The 21194-nt window shown below is 37.9% G+C and overlaps 1 protein-coding gene across 3 annotated transcripts in view; it reads left to right on the top strand.

Annotated features, from left to right (window-relative positions):
* The window catches only part of cadm2a (cell adhesion molecule 2a), a 648926-nt gene that overhangs the window by 478287 nt on the left and 149445 nt on the right, over nucleotides 1–21194 (top strand). The window lies entirely within an intron of this gene.

Raw genomic sequence — 21194 nt, 5'->3', positions numbered from 1 at the left:
TACGGTACAGAGTCAATGTGGAGGCTATATACAGGGTATTACGGTACAGAGTCAATGTGGAGGCTATATACAGGGGGTACCGGTACAGAGTCAATGTGGAGGCTATATACAGGGTATTACGGTACAGAGTCAATGTGGAGGCTATATACAGGGGGAACCGGTACAGAGTCAATGTGGAGGCTATATACAGGGTATTACGGTACAGAGTCAATGTGGAGGCTATATACAGGGTATTACGGTACAGAGTCAATGTGGAGGCTATATACAGGGTATTACGGTACAGAGTCAATGTGGAGGCTATATACAGGGGGTACCGGTACAGAGTCAATGTGGAGGCTATATACAGGGGGTACCGGTATAGAGTCAATGTGGTTACTATATACAGGGTATTACGGTACAGAGTCAATGTGGAGGCTATATACAGGGTATTACGGTACAGAGTCAATGTGGAGGCTATATACAGGGTATTACGGTACAGAGTCAATGTGGAGGCTATATACAGGGTGTTACGGTACAGAGTCAATGTGGAGGCTATATACAGGGTATTACGGTACAGAGTCAATGTGGAGGCTATATACAGATGGTTCCGGTACCAAGTCCGGTACCAGTTGGAAACCGTAGTCTGGCTTTTTTTTATGGCAGTTTTGGAGCAGTGGCTTCTTCCTTTCTGAGCGGCCTTTCAGGTTATGTGGATATAGGACTCGTTTTACTGTGGATACAGATACTTTTGTACCTGTTTCCTCCAGCATCTTCACAAGGTCCTTTGCTGTTGTTCTCGGACTGATTTGCACTTTTCGCACCAAAGTACGTTCATCTCTAGGAGACAGAACGCATCTCCTTCCTCAGAGGTATGACGGCTGCGTAGTCCCATGGTGTTTATTCTTGCGTACTATTGTTTGTACAGGTGAACGTGGTACCTTCAGGCGTTTGGAAATTGCTCCCAAGGATGAACCAGACTTGTGGAGGTCTACAATTTTTTTCTGAGGTCTTGCCTGAATTCTTTTGATTTTCCCATGATGTCAAGCAAAGAGGCACTGAGTTTGAAGGTTGGCCTTGAAATACATCCACAGGTACACCTCCAATTGACTCAAATGATGTCAATTAGCCTATCAGAAGCTTCTACAGCCATGACATCATTTTCTGGAATTTTCCAAGCTGTTTAAAGGCACAGTCAACTTAGTGTATGTAAACTTCTGACCCACTGGAATTGTGATACAGTGAATTATAAGTGAAATAATCTGTCTGTAAACAATTGTTGGAAAAATGACTTGTGTCATTCACAAAGTAGATGTCCTAACCGACTTGCCAAAACTATAGTTTGTTAACAAGACATTTGTGGAGTGGTTGAAAAACGAGTTTTAATGACTCCAACCTAAATGTATGTACATTTCTGACTTAAAATGTATATAACTAAATAATAATATAAATATAGGACAAAACACATCACGACAACAGAGACAACACTACATAAAGAGAGACCTAAGACAACAGCATAGCAAGGCAGCACCACATGACAACAACATGGTAACAACACAACATGGTAGCAACACGACATAACAACAACATTGTAGCAACACAACATAACAACAACACGGTAGCAACACAACATGGTAGCAGCGCAAAACATGGTACAAACATTATTGGGCACAGACAACAGCACAAAGGGCAAGAAGGTAGAGACAATAACAGTTTGAGTGTTTTTTACAGCTCGTTCCAGTCACTAGCTGCAGCGAACTGAAAAGAGGAGCGACCCAGCCATGTGTGTGCTTTGGAGACCTTAAACAGAATGTGACTGGCAGAACGGGTGTTGTATGTGGAGGATGAGGGCTGCAGTAGGTATCTCAGATGGGGGGGGGGGGGAGGCCTAAGAGGGTTTTATAAATAAGCGCCGACCAGTGGGTCTTGCGTTGGGTAAACAGAGATGACCAGTTTACAGAGGAGTATAGAGTGCAGTGATGTGTCCTATAAGGAGCATTGGTGGGAAATCTGATGGCCGAATGGTAAAGAACATCTAGCCGCTCGAGAGCACCCTAACCTTCCGATCTATAAATTACGTCTCCGTAATCTAGCATGGGTAGGATGGTCATCTGAATCAGGGTTAGTTTGGCAGCTGGGGTGAAAGAGGAGCGATTACAATAGAGGAAACCAAGTCTAGATTTAACTTTAGCCTGCAGCTTTGATATGTGCTGAGAGAAGGACAGTGCATACTCCCAAGTACTTGTATGAGGTGACTACCTCAAGCTCTAAACCCTCAGAGGTAGTAATCACACCTGTGGGGAGAGGGGCATTCTTCTTACCAAACCACATGACCTTTGTTTTGGAGGTGTTCAGAACAAGGTTAAGGGCAGAGAAAACTTGTTGGACACTAAGAAAACTTTGTTGTAGAGCATTTAACACAGAATCCAGGGAGGGGCCAGCTGAGTATAAGACTGTATCATCTGCATATAAATGCCTGAGCTATGTTGTTGATGTAAATTGAGAAGAGCGTGGGGCCTAGGATCGAGCCTTGGGGTACTCCCTTGGTGACAGGCAGTGACTGAGACAGCAGATTTTCTGACTTTATACACTGCACTCTTTGAGAGAGGTAGTTAGCAAACCAGGCCAAAGACCCCTCAGAGACACCAATTCTCCTTAGCTGGTCCACAAGAATGCAATGGTCTATCGTATCAAAAGCTTTGGCCGAGTCAATAAAAATAGCAGTATAACACTGAATCAAGAGCAATGGTGACATCGTTGAGGACCTTTAAGGTTGCAGTGACACATCCATAACCTGAGAGGAAACCAGATTGCATACCAGAGAGAATACTATAGACATCAAGAAAGTGTGGTCTACAGCTTTTCATAAGGTACTCTACCTCAGGCGAGCAATACCTCGAGACTTCAGTATATTAGAAGACTTCTTTAACATTAGATTATCTGTTTGTGTCGGTAAAATGTATTATGTGAGAGATGGCAGTGGAAATGCCTTCATGCTCAAATATTGATAATCGTATCGAAGTACACTGCATGACTAAAAGTATGTGGACACCTGCTCGTCGAACATCTCATTCCAAAATCATGGGCATTAATATGGAGTTGGAGTGTCCCCCCTTTGCTGCTATAACAGCCTCAACTCTTCTGGGAAGGCTTTCCACTAGATGTTGGAACATTGCTGCAGGGATTTTCTTCCATTCAGCCGCAAGAGCATTAGTGAGGTCGGGCACTGATGTTAAGGCAATTAGGCCTGGATAGCAGTCGGCATTCCAAATTATCCCAAAGGTGTTCGATGGGGTTGAGGTCAGGGCTCTGTGCAGGCCAGCCAAGTTCTTCCACACCTTTCTCAACAAAACACATTTGCCATAAATTTGGAAGCACAGAATCGTCTAGAATGTCATTGTATTCTCTAGGGTTAAGATGTCCTTTCACTGGAGGGGACTAGCCTGAACCATAAAAAACAGCCCCAGACCGTTATTCCTCCTCCACCAAACTTGACAGTTGGCACTATGCATTGGGGCAGGTAGCGTTCTCCTGGCATCCGCCAAATCCAGATTTGTCCGCCGGACAGCAAATGGTGAAGCGTGATTCGTCACTCCAGAGAATACATTTCCAAAAGCTCCAGAGTCCAATTGGGGTGCGAGCTTCACATCACTAAGAACTGTTCTTGCGCTGACGTTGCTTCCAGAGGCAGTTTGGAACTCAGTAGTTGCAACCGAGTACAGACGATATTTACACGCTACGCGCTTCAGCACACGGTGGTCCTGTTCTCTAAACTTGTGTAACCTACCACTTTGCGGTTGAGCCGTTGTTGCTCCTAGACGTTTCTACTTCACAATAACAGCACTTACAGTTGACCAGGGCAGCTTTAGCAGGGCAGGAATTTGACAAACTGACTTGTTTGGAAAGGTGGCATCCTATGACGGTGCCACATTGAAAGTCACTGAGCTCTTCAGTAAGGTCCATTCTACTGCCAATGTTTGTCTATGGAGATTGCATGGCTGTGTGCTTGATTTTATACACCTGTCAAATACGGCTGTGGCTGAAATAGCCAAATCCACTCATTTGAAGGGGTGTCCACATACTTTTGTATATATATAGTGTAACTTGGAGTCACACAATGATAAGGTGTGTGGTCCTGCCACTACAACTCAGGAAAGCTTGCAGTTTATTATGTTACAGATGAAATAAGTGATGATGAACTTCACAGGGGGGGGGTGAAAGGTCACGGTGATGAGCTTGATGGTCCTTTACAAGGAATATCGAGCGTCTTATCCTGGTGACATGAGGATCGATGCTTGACTGCCGTTTGACAAAAAAAATTAAAATCCATGATAATGATCCATAATAATCTCATCCTGTAGACTAGTTTCCAGCAGTGGCGTGTGGGTAAAATCAAGCCAAGCCAAACTGAAGCTAAATATGATGTGGCTGTCCATGTTTCCGATTTCTCTCTCTCTCTGTGTGTGCGTGCGTGCGTGCGTGCGCGCGGTTTTTGCAAGTAGATAAAACATGTTGACTCACCCTACTTGTAGAGAAAAGCCAACGCCATCCTCCCATTGTCATGTTGTCTAAACGGTCTATGACTCTGTCATACAGTACACACTTTTATTTTTGTTGTTGTCCTTGGCTACCTGACTAAAACACTTGCTCGCTAACCATAACTTCCTTTCATGGGCAATGTTAGCTAGTTAAACGTTAGGCTTTTACATCTAGTGACATATTTAACTTCCATCCTCAATGTATACATTTATGGTTGGATCAGAATCGCCGTTATAATCATTTGGCCAGTACGGAGAATTAAGTAAAACCACAAGTCAAAATCCCTATCTCCATCCATGGCTAATTTAGGAAAGGGACAATTTTAGCTAGCTAGCTATCGGAGGACAACAACACAATGAGATGCAACAATTCGATTTGTTTCTGTCAATGACATATGTTCTCAATGTGATTTGATTGGAGTGAAGCTTTTTTTTGGTTCACCAGGACCATTCACAGTTGAGCTCGTTCAGTTTAGCTCAACGCTGATTGGCTATTATTTTTACTTTTTTTTATTATCAAGGTAGGCCAAAGATTCGCTGGCTTCCCTTGCATTCAATGCTACGGGCGGCAACAATGTAATGCTCTTTTGACCAGACAGCATTAGATAGATGGCCTACACATACAAAGACAGAGTGAGATACATTTAGCCTCTTGCAAATTGAAGGAACATTATGAAACACAGAGAGACGAAAGATAAATAATTTAAGATGGGTTTTTTTCTTCATTTTTTCTTGGTACATTTTTTGAGGGAAACATGCCTTCCTTTGGCATCCATAATTCCGTGCCACTGCACAGCCTACCCAGACTGTGTCTGCAAGCTGTTGGTTAGAGCGCAGGTTCCAAGACAGAGTAGGAAAAAATTTTGCTATTTAACACAACATTATTTTTGGTGACAAAACAATCAGTAGAGTTGAAAATGTGATGAAAACACATTATTCAGTGTATGAAAAATTAAGTGAAAAATACATTTTGTGTGTACTATGTCATCAACACTGATTTTTATCCGCAACAAGTCAGTTTAGTGGAAACACACCACTGGTCCGTTCTCTCAGGGCTTTAAACTGGTCCGTTCTCTCAGGGCTTTAAACTGGTCCGTTCTCTCAGGGCTTTAAACTGGTCCGGTCTCTCAGGGCTTTAAACTGGTCCGTTCTCTCAGGGTTTTAAACTGGCCCGGTCTCTCAGGGCTTTAGACTGGTCTGTTCTCTCAGGGCTTTAGACTGGTCTGTTCTCTCAGGGTTTTAAACTGGTCCGTTCTCTCAGGGCTTTAAACTGGTCCGTTCTCTCAGGGCTTTAAACTGGTCCGGTCTCTCAGGGCTTTAAACTGGTCCGTTCTCTCAGGGCTTTAGACTGGTCTGTTCTCTCAGGGCTTTAGACTGGTCCGGTCTCTCAGGGCTTTAAACTGGTCCGGTCTCTCAGGGCTTTAGACTGGTCTGTTCTCTCAGGGATTTAAACTGGTCCGTTCTCTCAGGGTTTTAGACTGGTCTGTTCTCTCAGGGCTTTAAACTGGTCCGTTCTCTCAGGGTTTTAGACTGGTCTGTTCTCTCAGGTCTTTAAACTGGTCCGTTCTCTCAGGGATTTAGACTGGTCTGTTCTCTCAGGGCTTTAAACTGGTCTGTTCTCTCAGGGCTTTAGACTGGTCCGGTCTCTCAGGGCTTTAAACTGGTCCGGTCTCTCAGGGCTTTAGACTGGTCTGTTCTCTCAGGGATTTAAACTGGTCCGTTCTCTCAGGGTTTTAGACTGGTCTGTTCTCTCAGGGCTTTAAACTGGTCCGTTCTCTCAGGGTTTTAGACTGGTCTGTTCTCTCAGGTCTTTAAACTGGTCCGTTCTCTCAGGGATTTAGACTGGTCTGTTCTCTCAGGGCTTTAAACTGGTCTGTTCTCTCAGGGATTTAGACTTGTCCGGTCTCGCAGGGTTTTAGACTGGTCCGTTCTCTCAGGGCTTTAAACTGGTCTGTTCTCTCAGGGCTTTAAACTGGTCCGTTCTCTCAGGGCTTTAAACTGGTCCGGTCTCTCAGGGCTTTAAACTGGTCCGTTCTAGGATTGGAGAGGATTTGAGACAGTAACAACTCCTGACCATGTGGTTATTACTAAATCCATATAATCACATCAACACAGTATCACACAAACACAGACACTTGCAAGCAGACACACACACACACACACACACACACACACACACCTCCATACCGAGGAGAGGCAGGAGAACATTAGCTGTATAATCCGGCATAATTCTCCAGGTGTTTCATTCAGACATAAACTTGGCTCCTCGCTCCATAATTACAATTTTCTCCTCTCCTCCTTCCTCATACACACTGTCCCTCACAGTGTCACGTTTGTTTTCTAGCATCCGTATCTTCTTCCTCTGGCTCCTCTAACTCTTTTGCTTGGCACAGAGTTGTTATGTTGTGCGTTGCATGGTGTTGCTATTGTTGTGTTATCCTTGCCCACTGTGTTGCACTGTGTTTCTGATAATGTGTTTCTCTGGTCTATAAACCTGAACACACCCCTTGTTCTCTGGTCTATAAACCTGAACACACCCCTTGTTCTCTGGTCTATAAACCTGAACACACCCCTTGTTCTCTGTCTATAAACCTGAACACACCCCTTGTTCTCTGGTCTATAACCCTGAACACACCCCTTGTTCTCTGTCTATAAACCTGAACACACCCCTTGTTCTCTGTCTATAAACCTGAACACACCCCTTGTTCTCTGGTCTATAACCCTGAACACACCCCTTGTTCTCTGGTCTATAACCCTGAACACACCCCTTGTTCTCTGGTCTATAACCCTGAACACACCCCTTGTTCTCTGGTCTATAAACCTGAACACACCCCTTGTTCTCTGGTCTATAAACCTGAACAAACCCCTTGTTCTCTGGTCTATAAACCTGAACACACCCCTTGTTCTCTGGTCTATAAACCTGAACACACCCCTTGTTCTCTGGTCTATAAACCTGAACACACCCCTTGTTCTCTGGTGTATAAACCTGAACACACCCCTTGTTCTCTGGTCTATAAACCTGAACACACCCCTTGTTCTCTGGTCTATAAACCTGAACACACCCCTTGTTCTCTGGTCTATAAACCTGAACACACCCCTTGTTCTCTGGTCTATAACCCTGAACACACCCCTTGTTCTCTGGTCTATAACCCTGAACACACCCCTTGTTCTCTGTCTATAACCCTGAACACACCCCTTGTTCTCTGGTCTATAACCCTGAACACACCCCTTGTTCTCTGGTCTATAAACCTGAACACACCCCTTGTTCTCTGGTCTATAACCCTGAACACACCCCTTGTTCTCTGTCTATAACCCTGAACACACCCCTTGTTCTCTGGTCTATAACCCTGAACACACCCCTTGTTCTCTGGTCTATGAACCTGAACACACCCCTTGTTCTCTGGTCTATAAACCTGAACACACCCCTTGTTCTCTGTCTATAAACCTGAACACACCCCTTGTTCTCTGGTCTATAAACCTGAACACACCCCTTGTTCTCTGGTCTATAAACCTGAACACACCCCTTGTTCTCTGGTCTATAAACCTGAACACACCCCTTGTTCTCTGGTCTATAACCCTGAACACACCCCTTGTTCTCTGGTCTATAAACCTGAACACACCCCTTGTTCTCTGGTCTATAACCCTGAACACACCCCTTGTTCTCTGGTCTATAAACCTGAACACACCCCTTGTTCTCTGGTCTATAAACCTGAACACACCCCTTGTTCTCTGGTCTATAACCCTGAACACACCCCTTGTTCTCTGGTCTATAAACCTGAACACACCCCTTGTTCTCTGGTCTATAACCCTGAACACACCCCTTGTTCTCTGGTCTATAAACCTGAACACACCCCTTGTTCTCTGGTCTATAAACCTGAACACACCCCTTGTTCTCTGGTCTATAACCCTGAACACACCCCTTGTTCTCTGGTCTATAAACCTGAACACACCCCTTGTTCTCTGGTCTATAACCCTGAACACACCCCTTGTTCTCTGTCTATAACCCTGAACACACCCCTTGTTCTCTGGTCTATAAACCTGAACACACCCCTTGTTCTCTGGTCTATAAACCTGAACACACCCCTTGTTCTCTGGTCTATAAACCTGAACACACCCCTTGTTCTCTGGTCTATAAACCTGAACACACCCCTTGTTCTCTGGTCTATAAACCTGAACACACCCCTTGTTCTCTGGTCTATAACCCTGAACACACCCCTTGTTCTCTGGTCTATAACCCTGAACACACCCCTTGTTCTCTGTCTATAACCCTGAACACACCCCTTGTTCTCTGGTCTATAACCCTGAACACACCCCTTGTTCTCTGGTCTATAAACCTGAACACACCCCTTGTTCTCTGGTCTATAACCCTGAACACACCCCTTGTTCTCTGTCTATAACCCTGAACACACCCCTTGTTCTCTGGTCTATAACCCTGAACACACCCCTTGTTCTCTGGTCTATAAACCTGAACACACCCCTTGTTCTCTGGTCTATAAACCTGAACACACCCCTTGTTCTCTGGTCTATAAACCTGAACACACCCCTTGTTCTCTGGTCTATAAACCTGAACACACCCCTTGTTCTCTGGTCTATAACCCTGAACACACCCCTTGTTCTCTGGTCTATAACCCTGAACACACCCCTTGTTCTCTGTCTATAACCCTGAACACACCCCTTGTTCTCTGGTCTATAACCCTGAACACACCCCTTGTTCTCTGGTCTATAAACCTGAACACACCCCTTGTTCTCTGGTCTATAAACCTGAACACACCCCTTGTTCTCTGTCTATAAACCTGAACACACCCCTTGTTCTCTGGTCTATAAACCTGAACACACCCCTTGTTCCTCTGGTCTATAAACCTGAACACACCCCTTGTTCTCTGGTCTATAAACCTGAACACACCCCTTGTTCTCTGGTCTATAACCCTGACACACCCTTGTTCTCTGGTCTATAAACCTGAACACACCCCTTGTTCTCTGGTCTATAACCCTGAACACACCCCTTGTTCTCTGGTCTATAAACCTGAACACACCCCTTGTTCTCTGGTCTATAAACCTGAACACACCCCTTGTTCTCTGGTCTATAACCCTGAACACACCCCTTGTTCTCTGGTCTATAACCCTGAACACACCCCTTGTTCTCTGGTCTATAAACCTGAACACACCCCTTGTTCTCTGGTCTATAACCCTGAACACACCCCTTGTTCTCTGTCTATAACCCTGAACACACCCCTTGTTCTCTGGTCTATAACCCTGAACACACCCCTTGTTCTCTGGTCTATAACCTGAACACACCCCTTGTTCTCTGGTCTATAAACCTGAACACACCCCTTGTTCTCTGGTCTATAAACCTGAACACACCCCTTGTTCTCTGGTCTATAAACCTGAACACACCCCTTGTTCTCTGGTCTATAACCCTGAACACACCCCTTGTTCTCTGGTCTATAACCCTGAACACACCCCTTGTTCTCTGGTCTATAACCCTGAACACACCCCTTGTTCTCTGGTCTATAACCCTGAACACACCCCTTGTTCTCTGGTCTATAAACCTGAACACAAACCCCTTGTTCTCTGGTCTATAAACCTGAACACACCCCTTGTTCTCTGGTCTATAACCTGAACACACCCCTTGTTCTCTGTCTATAAACCTGAACACACCCCTTGTTCTCTGGTCTATAAACCTGAACACACCCCTTGTTCTCTGGTCTATAACCTGAACACACCCCTTGTTCTCTGGTCTATAACCCTGAACACACCCCTTGTTCTCTGGTCTATAACCCTGAACACACCCCTTGTTCTCTGGTCTATAAACCTGAACACACCCCTTGTTCTCTGGTCTATAACCCTGAACACACCCCTTGTTCTCTGGTCTATAAACCTGAACACACCCTTGTTCTCTGGTCTATAAACCTGAACACACCCCTTGTTCTCTGGTCTATAACCCTGAACACACCCCTTGTTCTCTGGTCTATAAACCTGAACACACCCCCTTGTTCTCTGGTCTATAACCCTGAACACACCCCTTGTTCTCTGGTCTATAAACCTGAACACACCCCTTGTTCTCTGGTCTATAAACCTGAACACACCCCTTGTTCTCTGGTCTATAACCCTGAACACACCCCTTGTTCTCTGGTCTATAAACCTGAACACACCCCTTGTTCTCTGGTCTATAACCCTGAACACACCCCTTGTTCTCTGGTCTATAACCCTGAACACACCCCTTGTTCTCTGGTCTATAACCCTGAACACACCCCTTGTTCTCTGGTCTATAACCCTGAACACACCCCTTGTTCTCTGGTCTATAACCCTGAACACACCCCTTGTTCTCTGGTCTATAACCCTGAACACACCCCTTGTTCTCTGGTCTATAACCCTGAACACACCCCTTGTTCTCTGTCTATAACCCTGAACACACCCCTTGTTCTCTGGTCTATAACCCTGAACACACCCCTTGTTAGTTATGGTGCATTAGTTATAATACATTAGTTATATTGCATTAGTTATAATACATTAGTTATGGTGCATTAGTTATAATACATTAGTTATAATACATTAGTTATAATACATTAGTTATGGTGCATTAGTTATAATACATTAGTTATAATACATTAGTTATAATACATTAGTTATAATACATTAGTTATGGCGCATTAGTTATAATACATTAGTTATAATACATTAGTTATAATACATTAGTTATGGCGCATTAGTTATAATACATTAGTTATAATACATTAGTTATAATACATTAGTTATGGTGCATTAGTTATATTGCATTAGTTATAATACATTAGTGATAATACATTAGTTATGGTGCATTAGTTATATTGCATTAGTTATAATACATTAGTTATAATACATTAGTTATGGCGCATTAGTTATAATACATTAGTTATAATACATTAGTTATAATACATTAGTTATAATACATTAGTTATAATACATTAGTTATAATACATTAGTTATGGTGCATTAGTTATAATACATTAGTTATGGTGCATTAGTTATAATACATTAGTTATAATACATTAGTTATGGTGCGTTAGTTATAATACATTAGTTATAATACATTAGGTATAATACATTAGTTATAATACATTAGTTATAATACATTAGTTATAATACATTAGTTATAATACATTAGTTATGGTGCGTTAGTTATAATACATTAGTTATAATACATTAGTTATAATACATTAGTTATAATACATTAGTTATAATACATTAGTTATAATACATTAGTTATAATACATTAGTTATGGCGCATTAGTTATAATACATTAGTTATAATACATTAGTTATAATACATTAGTTATGGCGCATTAGTTATAATACATTAGTTATAATACATTAGTTATAATACATTAGTTATGGTGCATTAGTTATATTGCATTAGTTATAATACATTAGTTATAATACATTAGTTATGGTGCATTAGTTATATTGCATTAGTTATAATACATTAGTTATGGCGCATTAGTTATAATACATTAGTTATAATACATTAGTTATAATACATTAGTTATAATACATTAGTTATAATACATTAGTTATAATACATTAGTTATGGTGCATTAGTTATAATACATTAGTTATGGTGCATTAGTTATAATACATTAGTTATAATACATTAGTTATGGTGCGTTAGTTATAATACATTAGTTATAATACATTAGGTATAATACATTAGTTATAATACATTAGTTATAATACATTAGTTATAATACATTAGTTATAATACATTAGTTATGGTGCGTTAGTTATAATACATTAGTTATAATACATTAGTTATAATACATTAGTTATAATACATTAGTTATAATACATTAGTTATAATACATTAGTTATGGTGCAGTAGTTATAATACATTAGTTATGGTGCGTTAGTTATAATACATTAGTTATAATACATTAGTTATAATACATTAGTTATAATACATTAGTTATAATACATTAGTTATAATACATTAGTTATAATACATTAGTTATACTACATTAGTTATACTACATTAGTTATAGTGCATTAGTTATAATACATTAGTTATAATACATTAGTTATAATACATTAGTTATGGTGCATTAGTTATAATACATTAGTTATAATACATTAGTTATAATACATTAGTTATAATACATTAGTTATGGTGCGTTAGTTATAATACATTAGTTATAATACATTAGTTATAATACATTAGTTATAATACATTAGTTATAATACATTAGTTATAATACATTAGTTATAATACATTAGTTATACTACATTAGTTATAGTGCATTAGTTATAATACATTAGTTATAATACATTAGTTATAATACATTAGTTATGGTGCATTAGTTATAATACATTAGTTATAATACATTAGTTATAATACATTAGTTATAATACATTAGTTATAATACATTAGTTATGGTGCGTTAGTTATAATACATTAGTTATAATACATTAGTTATAATACATTAGTTATAATACATTAGTTATGGTGCATTAGTTATGGTGCATTAGTTATAATACATTAGTTATAATACATTAGTTATGGTGCATTAGTTATAATACATTAGTTATAATACATTAGTTATGGTGCGTTAGTTATAATACATTAGTTATAATACATTAGTTATAATACATTAGTTATAATACATTAGTTATAATACATTAGTTATAATACATTAGTTATAATACATTAGTTATGGTGCGTTAGTTATAATACATTAGTTATAATACATTAGTTATAATACATTAGTTATAATACATTAGTTATAATACATTAGTTATACTACATTAGTTATAGTGCATAAGTTATAATACATTAGTTATAATACATTAGTTATAATACATTAGTTATGGTGCATTAGTTATAATACATTAGTTATAATACATTAGTTATAATACATTAGTTATGGTGCGTTAGTTATAATACATTAGTTATAATACATTAGTTATAATACATTAGTTATAATACATTAGTTATATACATTAGTTATACTACATTAGTTATAGTGCATTAGTTATAATACATTAGTTATAATACATTAGTTATAATACATTAGTTATGGTGCATTAGTTATAATACATTAGTTATAATACATTAGTTATAATACATTAGTTATAATACATTAGTTATGGTGCGTTAGTTATAATACATTAGTTATAATACATTAGTTATAATACATTAGTTATAATACATTAGTTATGGTGCATTAGTTATGGTGCATTAGTTATAATACATTAGTTATAATACATTAGTTATGGTGCATTAGTTATAATACATTAGTTATAATACATTAGTTATGGTGCGTTAGTTATAATACATTAGTTATAATACATTAGTTATAATACATTAGTTATAATACATTAGTTATAATACATTAGTTATAATACATTAGTTATAATACATTAGTTATGGTGCATTAGTTATGGTGCATTAGTTATAATACATTAGTTATAATACATTAGTTATGGTGCATTAGTTATAATACATTAGTTATAATACATTAGTTATGGTGCATTAGTTATAATACATTAGTTATGGTGCATTAGTTATAATACATTAGTTATAATACATTAGTTATGGTGCATTAGTTATAATACATTAGTTATAATACATTAGTTATATTGCATTAGTTATAATACATTAGTTATGGTGCATTAGTTATAATACATTAGTTATAATACATTAGTTATGGTGCATTAGTTATAATACATTAGTTATGGTGCATTAGTTATAATACATTAGTTATAATACATTAGTTATGGTGCATTAGTTATAATACATTAGTTATAATACATTAGTTATGGTGCATTAGTTATAATACATTAGTTATAATACATTAGTTATGGTGCATTAGTTATAATACATTAGTTATAGTGCATTAGTTATGGTGCATTAGTTATGGTGCATTAGTTATGGTGCATTAGTTATGGTGCATTAGTTATAGTGCATTAGTTATGGTGCATTAGTTATAGTGCATTAGTTATGTGCATTAGTTATAGTGCATTAGTTATAGTGCATTAGTTATGTGCAGTACTTGTAATACAGTAGTTATAGTGCATTAGTTATAAAACATTAGTTATATTACATTCGTTATAATACAATAGTTATAATACATGAGTTATAATACATTAGTTATAATACATTAGTTATAATACATTAGTTAAAAAACCATTAATTATAATACATTAGTTATATGCATTAGTTATGGTGTATTAGTTATATGCATTAGTTATAATACATTAGTTAAAAAAACATTAATTATAATACATTAGTTATAGTGCATTAGTTATAGTGCATTAGTTATGGTGCATTAGTTATGGTGCATTAGTTATAATACATTAGTTATAATACATTAGTTATACTACATTAGTTATAGTGCATTAGTTATAATACATTAGTTATAATACATTAGTTATAATACATTAGTTATGGTGCATTAGTTATAATACATTAGTTATAATACATTAGTTATAATACATTAGTTATAATACATTAGTTATAATACATTAGTTATGGTGCGTTAGTTATAATACATTAGTTATAATACATTAGTTATAATACATTAGTTATGGTGCATTAGTTATGGTGCATTAGTTATAATACATTAGTTATAATACATTAGTTATGGTGCATTAGTTATAATACATTAGTTATAATACATTAGTTATGGTGCGTTAGTTATAATACATTAGTTATAATACATTAGTTATAATACATTAGTTATAATACATTAGTTATAATATATTAGTTATAATACATTAGTTATAATACATTAGTTATGGTGCATTAGTTATGGTGCATTAGTTATAATACATTAGTTATAATACATTAGTTATGGTGCATTAGTTATAATACATTAGTTATAATACATTAGTTATGGTGCATTAGTTATAATACATTAGTTATGGTGCATTAGTTATAATACATTAGTTATAATACATTAGTTATAATACATTAGTTATAATACATTAGTTATATTGCATTAGTTATAATACATTAGTTATGGTGCATTAGTTATAATACATTAGTTATAATACATTAGTTATGGTGCATTAGTTATAATACATTAGTTATGGTGCATTAGTTATAATACATTAGTTATAATACATTAGTTATGGTGCATTAGTTATAATACATTAGTTATAATACATTAGTTATGGTGCATTAGTTATAATACATTAGTTATAATACATTAGTTATGGTGCATTAGTTATAATACATTAGTTATAGTGCATTAGTTATGGTGCATTAGTTATGGTGCATTAGTTATGGTGCATTAGTTATGGTGCATTAGTTATGGTGCATTAGTTATAGTGCATTAGTTATGTGCATTAGTTATAGTGCATTAGTTATAGTGCATTAGTTATGTGCAGTACTTGTAATACAGTAGTTATAGTGCATTAGTTATAAAACATTAGTTATATTACATTCGTTATAATACAATAGTTATAATACATGAGTTATAATACATTAGTTATAATACATTAGTTATAATACATTAGTTAAAAAACCATTAATTATAATACATTAGTTATATGCATTAGTTATGGTGTATTAGTTATATGCATTAGTTATAATACATTAGTTAAAAAAACATTAATTATAATACATTAGTTATAGTGCATTAGTTATAGTGCATTAGTTATGGTGCATTAGTTATGGTGCATTAGTTATGGTGTATTAGTTATGGTGCATTAGTTATAATACATTAGTTATGGTTCATTAGTTATAATAAATTAGTTATACTACATTAGTTATAATACACTAGTTATAATACATTAGTTATAATACATTAGTTATAATACATTAGTTATTAAACATTAATTCTAATACAATAGTTATAACAAATAAGTTATAGAACATTAATTATAATATATTAGTTATAATACATTAGTTATGGTGCATTAGTTATAATATATTAGTTTTGATGGATTAGTTTTGGTGCATTCGTTAAAATACATTAGTTATGGTGCATTAGTTATGGTGCATTAGTTATGGTGCATTAGTTATGGTGCATTAGTTATGGTGCATTAGTTATGGTGCATTAGTTATAGTGCATTAGTTATGGTGCATTAGTTATAATACATTAGTTATGGTGCATTAGTTATAGTGCATTAGTTATAGTGCATTAGTTATGGTGCGTTAGTGATAATACATTAGTTATGGTGCATTAGTTATGATGCATTAGTTATGGTGCATTAGTTATGTTGCATTAGTTATGTTGTATTAGTCATGGTGATTAGTGATAATACATTAGTTAAAGTGCATTAGTAATCGTGCATTTGTTATGGTGCATTAGTTATAACACATTAGTTATGGTGCATTAGTTATATGCATTAGTAATATGCATTAGCTATGGTGCATTAGTTATGGTGCATAAGTTATGGTGCATTAGTTATGTGTATTAGTGATATGCATTAGCTTAGGTGCATTAGTTATGGTCCATTAGTGATATACATTAGTTATGGTACATTAGTTATATGCATTAGTTATGGTGCATTAGTTATGGTGTATTAATAATATGCATTAGTTATGTGCATTAGTTATGTGTATTAGTGATATGCATTAGCTTAGGTGCATTAGTTATGGTCCATTAGTGATATACATTTAGTTATGGTGCATTAGTTATGGTGCATTAGTGATAATACATTCGTTATGGTGCATTAGTTATGGTGATTAGTGATAATACATTAGTTATGGTGCATTAGTTATGGTGATTAGTGATAATACATTAGTTATGGTGCATTAGTTATGGTGATTAGTGATAATACATTAGTTATGGTGCATTAGTTATGGTGCATTAGTTATGCATTATTTACATTGCATTAGTTATAGTGCATTAGTTATAATACATTAGTTATGGTGCATTAGTTATGGTGCATTAGTTGTGCATTAGCTATGGTGCATTAGTTATGGTGCATGAGTTATGGTGCATGAGTTATAATACATTAGTTATGGTGCATTAGTTATGGTTCATTAGTTATGGTGCATTAGTTATGGTGCATTAGTTATGGTGCATTAGTTATGGTGCATTAGTTATGGTGCATTAGTTATAGTGCATTAGTTATGGTGCATGAGTTATGGTGCATGAGTTATAATACATTAGTTATGGTGTATTAGTAATGTGCATTAGTTATGTGCATTAGTCATGGTGCATTAGTTATGGTGATTAGTGATAATACATTAGTTATGGTGCATTAGTTATGGTGCATTAGTTGTGGTGCATTAGTTATGGTGCATTAGTTGTGGTGCATTAGTTATGGTGCATTAGTTATGGTGCATTAGTTATGGTGCATTTGTGCACAGATATTACTGTGTGGTGTATTGTCCTCTCCATATCCAGTTGCTCTATGCTTTGCCTGAATAGCTAATTTGTTGCTCTCATGAGCAGAAAGAGAGTTCTCTGATGAGCAGAGAGAGTTATCTGATGAGCAGAGAGAGAGTTGTTTCATGAGCAGAGAGAGAGTTCTGTGATGAGCAGAGAGAGAGTTTTCTCATGAGCAAAGAGAGAGTTCTGTGATGAGCAGAGAGAGTTATCTGATGAGCAGAGAGAGAGTTGTCTCATGAGCAGAGAGAGAGTTGTCTCATGAGCAGAGAGAGAGTTCTGTGGTGAGCAGAGAGAGAGTTGTCTCATGAGCAGAGAGAGTGTTCTGTGATGAGCAGAGAGAGTTTTCTCATGAGCAAAGAGAGAGTTCTGTGATGAGCAGAGAGAGTGAGTTGTCTCATGAGCAGAGAGACAGTTCTGTGATGAGCAGAGAGAGAGTTCACTGATGAGCAGAGAGTTCTCTCATGAGCAGAGAGAGAGTTCTGTCATGAGCAGAAAGAGAGTTGTCTCATGAGCAGAGAGAGAGTTGTCTCATGAGCAGAGAGAGAGTTCTCTCATGAGCGGAGAGAGAGTTGTCTGATGAGCAGAGAGAGAGTTGTCTCACGAGCTGAGAGAGAGACCGAGAACCAGCTGCTTGAAGAGACAAAGGATATATACCTTCAGCTGTACTCGCGCCTGTTTTTTGTGTGTGTAAGTATTTGTGAAATTGTGAGTGAGTACTTGTGTGTGACAAGCACACCCACGCACGATCCCTTTCCCAGTAGCCTCCCTGCAGACTTGTTCAATTATCAGTGGTAGATTTGAGAGTTGTGATCGCAGTGCTACCCATGACTACTGCACCGTGTACTTATACCTGTGGAGATGATAATGGAGGTATGTGTGTGTGTGTGTGTGTGTGTGTCTGTGTGTGTGTGTGTGTGTGTGTGTGTGTTCATGCTTGTGTGTCAGTCTGCTCAATATTCCTGATACCCCTCTACCCGTCAGACAGTCTGTTCAATATTCCTGATACCCCTCTACCAGTCAGTCAGTCTGTTCAATATTCCTGATACCCCTCTACCAGTCAGACAGTCTGTTCAATATTCCTGATACCCCTCTACCAGTCAGTCAGTCTGTTCAATATTCCTGATACCCCTCTACCAGTCAGACAGTCTGTTCAATATTCCTGATACCCCTCTACCAGTCAGACAGTCTGTTCAATTTTCCTGATACCCCTCTACCAGTCAGTCAGTCTGTTCAATATTCCTGATACCCCTCTACCAGTCAGACAGTCTGTTCAATACTCCTGATACCCCTCTACCAGTCAGTCAGTCTGTTCAATATTCCTGATACCCCTCTACCAGTCAGTCAGTCAGTCTGTTCAATATTCCTGATACCCCTCTACCAGTCAGACAGTCTGTTCAATATTCCTGATACCCCTCTACCAGTCAGACAGTCTGTTCAATATTCCTGATACCCCTCTACCAGTCAGTCAGTCAGTCTGTTCAATATTCCTGATACCCCTTTACCAGTCAGTCAGTCTGTTCAATATTCCTGATACCCCTCTACCAGTCAGTCAGTCTGTTCAATATTCCTGATACCCCTCTACCAGTCAGTCAGTCAGTCTGTTCAATATTCCTGATACCCCTCTACCAGTCAGACAGTCTGTTCAATATTCCTGATACCCCTCTACCAGTCAGTCAGTCTGTTCAATATTCCTGATACCCCTCTACCAGTCAGTCAGTCTGTTCAATATTCCTGATACCCCTCTACCAGTCAGTCAGTCTGTTCAATATTCCTGATACCCCTCTACCAGTCAGTCAGTCAGTCTGTTCAATATTCCTGATACCCCTCTACCAGTCAGTCAGTCTGTTCAATATTCCTGATACCCCTCTACCAGTCAGACAGTCTGTTCAATATTCCTGATACCCCTCTACCAGTCAGACAGTCTGTTCAATTTTCCTGATACCCCTCTACCAGTCAGACAGTCTGTTCAATATTCCTGATACCCCTCTACCAGTCAGTCAGTCTGTTCAATATTCCTGATACCCCTCTACCAGTCAGACAGTCTGTTCAATATTCCTGATACCCCTCTACCAGTCAGACAGTCTGTTCAATATTCCTGATACCCCTCTACCAGTCAGACAGTCTGTTCAATATTCCTGATACCCCTCTACCAGTCAGTCAGTCAGTCTGTTCAATATTCCTGATACCCCTTTACCAGTCAGTCAGTCTGTTCAATATTCCTGATACCCCTCTACCAGTCAGTCAGTCTGTTCAATATTCCTGATACCCCTCTACCAGTCAGTCAGTCTGTTCAATATTCCTGATACCCCTCTACCAGTCAGTCAGTCTGTTCAATATTCCTGATACCCCTCTACCAGTCAGACAGTCTGTTCAATATTCCTGATACCCCTCTACCAGTCAGTCAGTCAGTCTGTTCAATATTCCTGATACCCCTCTACCAGTCAGTCAGTCTGTTCAATATTCCTGATACCCCTCTACCAGTCAGTCAGTCTGTTCAATATTCCTGATACCCCTCTACAAGTCAGTCAGTCTGTTCAATATTCCTGATACCCCTCTACCAGTCAGACAGTCTGTTCAATATTCCTGATACCCCTCTACCAGTCAGTCAGTCTGTTCAATATTCCTGATACCCCTCTACCAGTCAGTCAGTCTGTTCAATATTCCTGATACCCCTCTACCAGTCAGACAGTCTGTTCAATATTCCTGATACCCCTCTACCAGTCAGTCAGTCTGTTCAATATTCCTGATACCCCTCTACCAGTCAGTCAGTCAGTCTGTTCAATATTCCTGATACCCCTCTACCAGTCAGACAGTCTGTTCAATATTCCTGATACCCCTCTACCAGTCAGTCAGTCTGTTCAATATTCCTGATACCCCTCTACCAGTCAGTCAGTCAGTCTGTTCAATATTCCTGATACCCCTCTACCAGTCAGTCAGTCTGTTCAATTTTCCTGATACCCCTCTACCAGTCAGACAGTCTGTTCAATATTCCTGATACCCCTCTACCAGTCAGACAGTCTGTTCAATATTCCTGATACCCCTCTACCAGTCAGTCAGTCTGTTCAATAGTCCATAGATGCACCTCCATAGAAATAGAATGAAACAGGAAGTAAATGCAGGAAGCAAATGCAGGAAGTAAAAGCAGGAAGTAAAAGCGGGAAGTAAAAGCAAGAAATGTACCCATAAATCTCTGTTGTAAGTTGTTGAATAAACTCAACTGACAAAATAATTTATATTGCATGAGCCACATCAGTTACCATTATTTGAATAAACATTCAAAATTAATGTGGAAATTATTGCATCACAATACCAGGCACGTATTGTGAGTGTACCAATGAGTTTACCAGTCAATTCCAAGCCT

Source organism: Salmo trutta, chromosome 12, assembly GCF_901001165.1.
Source record: "Salmo trutta chromosome 12, fSalTru1.1, whole genome shotgun sequence".
In the NCBI taxonomy this organism is placed as follows: domain Eukaryota; kingdom Metazoa; phylum Chordata; class Actinopteri; order Salmoniformes; family Salmonidae; genus Salmo; species Salmo trutta.
This window is presented reverse-complemented; position numbering and strand designations above follow the sequence as displayed.